Source organism: Lactuca virosa, chromosome 5, assembly GCF_052849685.1.
Source record: "Lactuca virosa cultivar CGN04683 chromosome 5, Lactuca_virosa_CGN04683_v6, whole genome shotgun sequence".
Taxonomy (NCBI): Eukaryota; Viridiplantae; Streptophyta; class Magnoliopsida; order Asterales; family Asteraceae; genus Lactuca; species Lactuca virosa.
Window position 1 is genome coordinate 162,213,062 of NC_136430.1, and position 9,717 is coordinate 162,222,778.

At 40.4% G+C, this 9,717-nt stretch overlaps 1 non-coding gene across 1 annotated transcript; it reads left to right on the forward strand.

Annotated features, from left to right (window-relative positions):
• Positions 1 to 1,951: 1,951 nt before the first annotated feature.
• Positions 1,952 to 2,058, forward strand: LOC145118323 (small nucleolar RNA R71). The gene has a single exon (XR_013713279.1). It is a non-coding gene; the product is annotated as a small nucleolar RNA R71 (small nucleolar RNA).
• The last annotated feature ends 7,659 nt before the right edge of the window (positions 2,059 to 9,717 follow it).

Genomic DNA, 9,717 nt, shown 5'->3' on the forward strand with positions numbered 1-9,717 from the left:
TCGACGAATATATGCCTTTTTAGAATTCTCCTTTTTACCCTTGACGTCGTTTCCATCGAGCTTGTGTTTGATCCCTTGAATCTTCAATTTTCCATCATTTTTAAGCTCCATAGTATCCTTTTCTTCTTTCACCACTGGACTTGTGACTTTTGAAGTAACCTCCTCTTCATCACTCGACATCTCATCATCTTCCTTGCTTACCCAAGAAGTTGGATTCGTGTAGGCAATGACTTCAACTAAAAATGGAACAGATGCTCTCGGTTTTGTTCTTTTAACTTGTTGAATTGTTTTAATTTCTTCTTCTATGAGCTTCTCTAATTCTTCAAGTTCATTCTATTCATCAATGTTGAAAACCTCTTCTTGAGCATGACTCCCTTGGAAACCATCTTCTATTCCAAAAATTTCCTTCTCACCGCCAACTCTCAAGGTGAGCTTGGACTCGCGTATATCAACCATAGCTCCAACAGTGTTAAGTAACGGGCGACCAAGAATAATTGGTACATTGGGATCTTCTTTCATATCCAACACCACAAAGTCTATTGGAAAAACGAATTTCCCAATTTTCACGAGAATATCTTCCACAATGCCCCGGGGCTGTGTCACTGAACGGTTCGCCATGTGAATAGTCATCTTTGTAGCCTTCAACTTCTGAATATTCAATTTTTGATAAAACGAATAAGGCATCAAATTTCTGCTAGTCCCAGAATCGGCTAAAGCATAAACCTTCATATTATTCCCAAACTCACATAGGAGAGTGAGTCGTCCAGGATCCCCCATCTTCTTAGGTATGTCTCCCAATATAGCCCTGGAGCTTTGCTCACTTAGAATCACCTTAGAATTCTCCTTTAATTGCTGACGAGTGTCTAACAAGTCTTGTAGGAACTTAGCATATTCTGGAACTTTTGCAAGTGAATCAATAAAAGGAGTATTGATAGGAATACCCTTCAATTGCTTGATAAACTCCAGATGTTCTCTCTCCAGCGGACTGAGATTAGCTCTAGACGGAAATGGCAAAGGTGGTTTATAAGCTGGAACATATACTGATTTTTTATGTTCAAACCGAGCCCACGACATGAGCATAGCGGGCTCACGACGTGAACTGGGTATTCCAGCAGATTCTTCAATTTCGAGCTTCGGCTTCTTTGGCTTTGGATCGGGCTGCTGTGGCTCCACTTCTAAGGCTTCAAGGAACTCAGAAATCGCTTCTTCTTCAGTATCAATGGCCATGACATGAGATTGTGTCTTCATTTCAGGAACTGGTGGAGACAATCTTTTATTTACCAAAGTAGTAATTTGACCAAGTTGAACTTCAAGGTTATTGATGGAAGCTTGCTGATTTTTTAATAATAATTGTTGGTCAATCATTATAGCATCAGTAGCATCATGCCTTTTTTCTGAGGCTTCCATAAACTTCATTAACATGGTCTCTAGATCGACTTTCTTCTCAGCTGGTGGTTGCTCTCTTTGGTAAAAACCCCGGCCAGTTTGCCTAAATTTCTCTTCTTTTTGCTTCTTGTATTCATCGTAAGGCAGCCACTCCTTCTTTGGTTTCCTCCAATCTTCATCGTATTTGTCCCCACTCGAATAGCAAACTTGATCTTTCCTGTTTCCATATTCATCCATATTGTAATCCTTTGTCAAATGCGGGCCACTATATCTCTCGCAACCAACTCGAATTTCATGAATTGATTGGTCCATTTGGGTCAATCTCATATCCATAGTGTTAAGCATTGCCATCACAGCAGCCATCTCTTCAGTTTGTACACCTCCACTGCCTTTTATTCCATCACGCCCTGGGTTGTGATACTCACGAGAGTGCTTTGAAAATTCTTCAATCAGCTTTTTGGCCTGAATTGGGTTCTTCTTTGTTAGAGGTCCTTGTGAATCAAGGAGTTGTCTAGTCATGACATTCACCCCATCATAAAATATCGACATTTCTTGCTGAATGTTTAGGTCATGTTGAGGACAATTCCTTAACAACCCCTTGTAGCGCTCCCATGCCTCGTATAATGACTCCCCCGGGTTTTGCTCAAAGTTGGCAATCGCCTTCTTGAGTTTAGAGATTTTGGAGGGTGGGCAAAACTGATCTAGAAATTTCTAATGCAATTGGGCCCATGTGGTGATTGTACCAGATGGAAGAGCCTTCAACCAGTCTTTTGCAGCTCCTTTGAAAGTGACTGGTAACATCCTTAACAAAGCTGTCTCCCTCGGGATATTAGGAGTATTAAAATAATCTGCAATATCATTGACCTCGTCTAAATGCTTGAAAGCATCCTCACGATCCTTCTAATAGAATGGGATATCCTTGAGTGCAGTAAGGATATGCCCCTTTAACTCGAATGTGGCATTGGCAGGAATCGTAGGATGTACTAAACCCGGCCCCACATCATCTCGAATGCGCTTCTTGTAATCCCCCATGGCCATCTCATCAATGTTCGCCATTTCGTTCACCGACTCGTTCTCAGGTTCACTCGTATAAAGTCCAAATTATGTTTCTGATTCGTACTCGGTCTCGTGTGGGTTAGGAGTTTGATCGAAGACTTCAAACTTGCTCTTTGAGGCTGAACTCGATTCTCCCGTTTTCTTTCCTGACTTCCTGGAAAAGGCTGATTTCAGTTCTTGTAAAGGCGACTTCTTATTATCCTTTTTGTGCAGCGTAGACTCCAGATCTTCCAGTGGTGGCACCAAAGGTGTGTTGGATCCTCTGGTCATCAACTCCTGCAAAACAAACAAAATAAAAAACGTAAAACTGAACTAAAAGAGAAAAACAAATTAAAAACAAAGAAAAATAGGATCACAGAATTCACGTCGTGAATACTGTAATACTCACGTCGTGAGTTCTGTAATGCCAGAAAAAAAACTGAAACTGGAAAATAACTCTTTGCAGGTTTTACCCCACAAAAATGATCGATTAATCTAAAGCAAATAAATAAACAATAAACTAAGCCGTTCCCCGGCAACGGCGCCAAAAAGTTGATGTGCACAAAAGTACCCACTAATTTTAATATTTATAACCTAACAAACTTAGACCAACTATGCACCTATAGGCAGTGTACCTAGTCAGATTATAGTATAGCTTGGGTAAGTCGGGTATCGATCACAGGGAACGGTGTTACTAATTAATCTACTTGCTATCAAATTAACCTAATTATTAACAAGTTTAAAAAGGGTTTTATCTGATTTTACAAGATCAGACGAACTTAGCTCAAATTCAATCAATAAGTAAAAGCACTCTTATTTAGTTCGAATCCACTTCGTTCTTATGGCCAGCTAATAATTATGGAGTATCCAGTTGGTTTTAATTATATTAGTAATTTAAGTCTAACTTTACCAATAATTAATTAATTCATGTAAAACTATGTATGGTCACACACAATTAAACACATAACCAATTATGAATATGCTATGTAAGATTTATTATGTAAACGCAATTATAGTCATAATCTACGTTCTCTAGCACATCTAAGTTTATTTGCTTTAATTACTAACTAAGATTGGTCAATCCTAGCTCTAACAATTTAATGTTCACTAAATCATTAGGTAAACAAGTTCATGCAGTTAATGGTCACTAAGCTACACAGAACATGGAATCAAGCAACTAAAGAAACAACCATAAGCATGCTAGGTAATTATAAACCAAACACAAGCAATTTACCAACTAAATAAATCCATACAAAATTAAGCTATTCATAAGTTAGAAGCTTCATCTAGCTAAACAAGAGTAGCTAGATTCAGCTGCTCATAATAGCAACTAACAAACTAACACCTACTAAATATGCAAACATGTTCATAAGTATCAAATAAGTGAACTAAATGATGGACCTTCACTCTTTTGGTGTTGAAAACCTTTTCCAGAACCTTACTTCTGCTGTAAATCGTCTCCTGGAACCTCTTTCTTCCGCCAAAAGTCCCCCAAATCGTAATGGGCAAGGGAATGTATAGTATTCTGATTTCCCGAGTTCACGTCGTGAACCATAAGGATTCACGTCGTGAATATTAGATAACCGTGTTCGGCAAGGACTCTTCCACCCGCGTGCATATCTTCTAGAATTCTCGACTCACGTCGTGAATTATGAATTGTTCACGTCGTGAGTCCGTCTTTTGGGTGATTTTCCGTTCTTCTTTCCTTCAATCCTCCAAAGTTCCATATTCTGTCAATTTCAGTCCCTATCTTCGAAGATGCATCTGTTTGGCTGCAAAATAACAAATTAAACTTATAAGTACCATTATTTTATGCAAATGACCAAAATATTAATAGAAATGTAATTAAATATTGCCTAAAAATATGTATAAATATGGTAATATCATTGATGAAGGAGGTTCAACTGTTATTGACTTCAAGAAAAGACTCATTTATCTACTAAGTTATGATTGTACTTTTAAAAATGGAGTTTTACAAACTATAAAGTAACATAACTTAAAAAGAGTTTTTGAAATGTTTTGATCACTTATAAAAACATAAGCAATCCTTTAAAAGATGTTTAAAAAAAACATTTACACAATTATCATTGTGTTCAACTTGTATTCCCCCCCCCCCTTAAAAGCATTTAAAACAATTTAAAAGATTGATTATAGGGGTATGAACTCACCTGATGTGGGTGATTCAAACGAATATGTGCGTAAGGATGATAAGTTCCACGAATGAAGTCCCGAGACACAAACGAGTCCTAAATGACATATATGGCATGTATTGGCATGAATATAGTGTTTATAAGAAACTAACATGCAAGGAAACACCCTTAGGGACTAGGAAACACTTGGACGAAGTGTTAGAATCACATGTGATTCATCAAATTGGTGTGTACGACCACAATATGGCGTGTACGGCCATGGGTGTATGGCCATGGAGTGTACGGACGTACACTCATGGTCAAACATGCACAAGAAGGGTGTTTGAACCATGGGGAAGCTTGTGGGACTATTGCTCAACAAGGGTGTGAGCTAGATTCTCACTTTGGAGGCCCTTTTGGGGTGTTTTGAGGGGTGTACGGCCATGCAAGGGTTTACGGCCGTACACTCCTTTGGTTCCAGCTAAATGGTCATTTCTAGGGTGTTTAACAAGAGTATCTAACGTATACTAAGCATAGGGAAAGGATAGTTACGATTTGGAGGCTCAAAAGGGTTCACAGCCACCAAGAACAAGTGTGAGTTCTTGGTGAAATGGATGAATGTTTGAAGATCTAACACAAAAGATGATTTCCATGGATGAAATCAAAGGGTGTTACTAGGTTAAGAAGCATAAAAACTAATCAAAAGGAAGAAAGGCTTACATTCTTGAAGATCGGGGTGAAAAGCTTGATGATAGTTGGGAGAAAACTCGAGTTCTTGACTTGGAAACTGAAGAAATGACTAAAAATGAAGGTATACACTACATATGGGAGTGGGTGTACGATCAACATGGGTGTACGGCCGTACACTCATGTGTACGGCCGTACACTCCCTTGGATGGAGTGTTCGGCTCGATTTCAACGCGAAGAACTTACGCAACTCAATCCTATACCCAATGCTTGAATGTACTGAGCTTTGAACCCTTAAACAAACTCTAAACAAGGCTAAAAGATAGCAGAAACGAGTCTGACACACGGTTGAATTGAATGGCTGGACTTACAAGGCAAAAAAATTTCGGGTTGTCACATTAATCGATAGTTCCTACTCCTTGCACATTACCGGAAGGTTAGAATACCTTCGCGACTTTAAGCCAATCTTTAATGGTAGACATGTTACGTTTAGAAAAAAGGAAAATGGAATCATCAGGGGTTACAGTGTGTTGACCACGGGAAGTTTCTCAATTCAAAAAGTTGCTTATGTAGAAGGCCTCAAGCATAAATTGATCAGCGTCGGCCAACTATGAAAAGCTGGTCATCGCGTTGAATTTGATAGTGAATATTGCTACATAATGACAAATGATAGAAACACCTGCTTGATCAAATCCAAAGCCGAAGGCTCAATGTATCCTTTGGATGTCTCATTGAACATCGGCAAACCGCAACTGTGTTTTTTGTTAAAAGCAGTATCCGAAGTTAGTTGGTTGTGGCACCGCAAACTAGCTCATCTCAACTTCAGATACATCAACAACCTGGTCACCAAAGAACTAGTTCGTGGTCTCCCAGTCTTAAATTACAGTAACGATACGTTGTGCCCAGATTGTGAGTGTGGAAAACAAACCAAAGGAATTCATCCTCTGATTGTCAATTCTTCAATCGTTGAACCATTAGAGCTACTTCATATTGATATCTGCGGTCCATCTACTGTAGCAAGTCTTTATCACAAGAAATACATTCTGTTTATAGTTGATGATTTCATTCGATTCACTTGGGTCTTCTTCCTGAGACTCAAATCCGACACACCGCAGATCGTGATCAATTTTAAAAGAAATAGAGCTCCAAATCAAGCTACCAGTCAGAAGTATAAGAAGTGACAATGGAACCGAATTCACTAATCAACTTTTGAATAGTTTTTTGGTTTCCAGGGCATCAGTCACAAGTTTTCAGCTCCCTACACACCGCAACAAAATGGAGTAGTAGAGCGAAGAAATCACACATTAGTCGAAGCAGCTAGACCGATGTTAAACTTTTCCAACCTTCCTTTCTACTTCTGGGCAGAAGCAGTGGCAACTGCATGCTTTCTTCAAAACCGAAGCATCATTTGAAAACGTCTTAACAAGCAACTTGTATACACTACGCAATTATAGGAGGACCCTGTAAGGATCACCCCATAATGTTTCACTTAATCTCATAGATTCTTTAGACACTTCCATTCTCGCATGACAAACCCAGATAGATGTAACAACTCCATCATAAGTACTCAGCAAAGGAGTCAAGGAGGAACCAGAAGAGATTCATGAGAAGTTCTTCAAAGGAGGGATCAGCAGAAGAAACCAAAACGTCTTATGCGTCACACTAATAAATAATAACCTTGATTGACTTTGTGAACTAGTGGATACACTGCTCACATTATGTGTTAGGATTATTTCTTTTTCGTGCAACTAGTATCAGTTATTAAATTCACAGATATTCATTCGAGGATAGCCACTTCTGATTCATAAAGTTTATTTGATATAGACTCCCTTTATGAATTATTTTTCAGAACCCTACAAAAGTCAGAACCAGATACACTCAGAACTAAGATCACTTTGTCATTCAGCTTTCGGCTTATAACCACTACTATACACTTATTTTCATCTCACCTTTGTATTCTTTTTAGCAAGATGCCTCCTCGTAGATCAAACAGACGCACTACTCCGATAACTCCAGCTCGAACACCACTACCTCCTCCACAATTCGATCCAGCAGCTATTCAAGTTGTAGTGGTTGCGGCTGTTACGGCAGCCCTAGCTCCATTCAACATGACCAGTACTAGCGGGAGTGGATCGGATGTTAACTACACCCAAGGTGGTAGTCACGGGCACCCTAGGGAGTGTTCGTATAAGGACTTCATGAACTTCAAACCCAAATCCTTTAATGGAAATGGGGGAGTCATTGCTCTGAGGCGATGGTTCAAGAAAACAGATTCGGTCTTTGCAATCTGTCTGTGCCCAGAAGGGAGCAAAGTTAAGTTTGTTGCCTGCAACTTCTCCGACAGAGCCCTAACATGGTGGAATAGCCATGTTAAGTCACTGACCCTATCAGTGGCTAACTCCATAGGTTGGGAGAACCTAGAGGAGATAATGTTGGAAGAATACTGCCCAAGAGGCGAAGTTCAAAAGCTGGAACAAGAACTGTGGGAGCACACCATGTTCGGCTCATACATAGTGACCTACACTGACAGGTTTAGCGACCTGGCAGCATTATGCCCTGAGATGGTTACCCCGGAGAGTAAGAAGATAGAAAGGTACATATGGGGTTTATCTACCCCGATTCAAGGGGATGTATTGTCTTCTAACCCAAATACATTCGATAGTGCCAAACGCCTGGCCCAGCGACTCATTGACCATGGAGTCCGCCATGGCGTGGTAGTCTCCGTTCCCGATCCATCAAAGGGAGGGGACTATAAAAGAAAGTCGGGGAACAAAAGGAATGAGCGAACAACACATGAAACCCTGCAGGAGCAACAAATAGGTACTATATACACCACCACAACACCTGCTACTCCAGCACCTGCCAGTCGATATGCTGGAACTCTCCCGAAGTGTGATGATTGTAACTACCACCACACTGGAGTATGTCGGCCAATGCAATGCATAAATTGCCACAAGAAGGGGCACCCTGCCCGATTCTGCAGGGCACCGGCACAACCGATCTCCCAAGTCCCCGGAGTAGAAGTAAACCAGGCCTGCTATGGTTGTGGTGAGACAGGTCACTACAAGAGGGATTGCCCGATCATGAAGAACTCAGGAGCGGATGGACGAATTCTGATGATCACCGCAGGAAAAACTACCCCGGAGTCCCCAGCGACCAGCGGTACGTCTTCGAAATAAGAATTACTTTAAATTTTAATTTATATTTATATAAGATTAAAACTTGGGGAACATCTAAAAGTAATTATAATAACTCACTCGTATGAGCAAGTCACAGCATTCATAAGAGAACTAAAGATCTGTACAGGTGAGCTATAATGGCTTAGTATGTACATCAAGGTTGTGCATAGCTAAGATTTTGCAGACTTAGAGTGAGTGATTCCGCCTTAATTCATGTTCCTTGTTTGGTTGTGGATTTGGGGCAGAGTCACTCAGTCGACCGTCTTATTCATCTTAATTATACATAACTTGTATATGCTAGGCGATCATAGAGATACCGAGGAGGATCATAATATAAAGTATCGACACTAGTTATCAAAACACTTGCACTGTTAGTACTTGCTCATTGCGGTACGATTTGTGACAGTGGTAATTCGAAGAAGAAAACTTAGAGCACTAGAAAGTCTACACAGAGTACGTTGTCGAACACACTCAGGATACATCACCGTATAACAAACGTTTCTTTCAAATCGGCCTAACCTTTATTTCTATAAAGAGTCTGTTATCATCATTCATCATGGATTGGCGTGGTCCTCACCATACTAAGTTCATGTGTTTCAAAAATCCCTCGCCCTAATCGACAGACTAACGAAACCCTCTTCATCCGTAACGACAACCCGACCCAGACCTCACAATTGTCTCTTGTCTTCAAAACCCCGAAGTACTCATGCGAGGAGTACCTTGCCCTCCGAAACCTTGCCACCGTATACTCAGCAGACCTTCCCGAACTACCACTCGTCCAACAGATCAAGTTTAAGCACAGAGGCTAAGGACGAATATAGCCCACCTATTACTATTAAGTGTATACGCTAGAGTGGTATATAATTATGATTATGCAGATTTAGTATGTGTGTTTCCGCCCTATCTCCTGTTCCTTGTTTGGTTGGTGACGTGGGGCAGAGTCGCACATCCGACCGTCCAACTAATCTTAATTATATGCGACTTGTATACATGAGGTGATGATAGATGGACCAAGTATGAATCTTATCATGAGCGTCAGGGCAAAGTTGCCTATATCTACGAGCGGGTATACTGCCATTCAGAGGAGCGCAACCCCAGGAGTACTACTAGGAAAGCTAATTTCGGGACGAAATTCCATCTAACGGGGGGATGATGTGACAACCCGAAAAATTTCTACCTTGTAAGTCAATCCAATCAACTAAAAGTAAGACTCGTTCCTATTGCCTTTTAGCCTTGTTAAGGGTCATTCTAATGAGTTCTAAGCCTAGTACACTTAAGGATTGAGTGTTTTGAAGTATTAG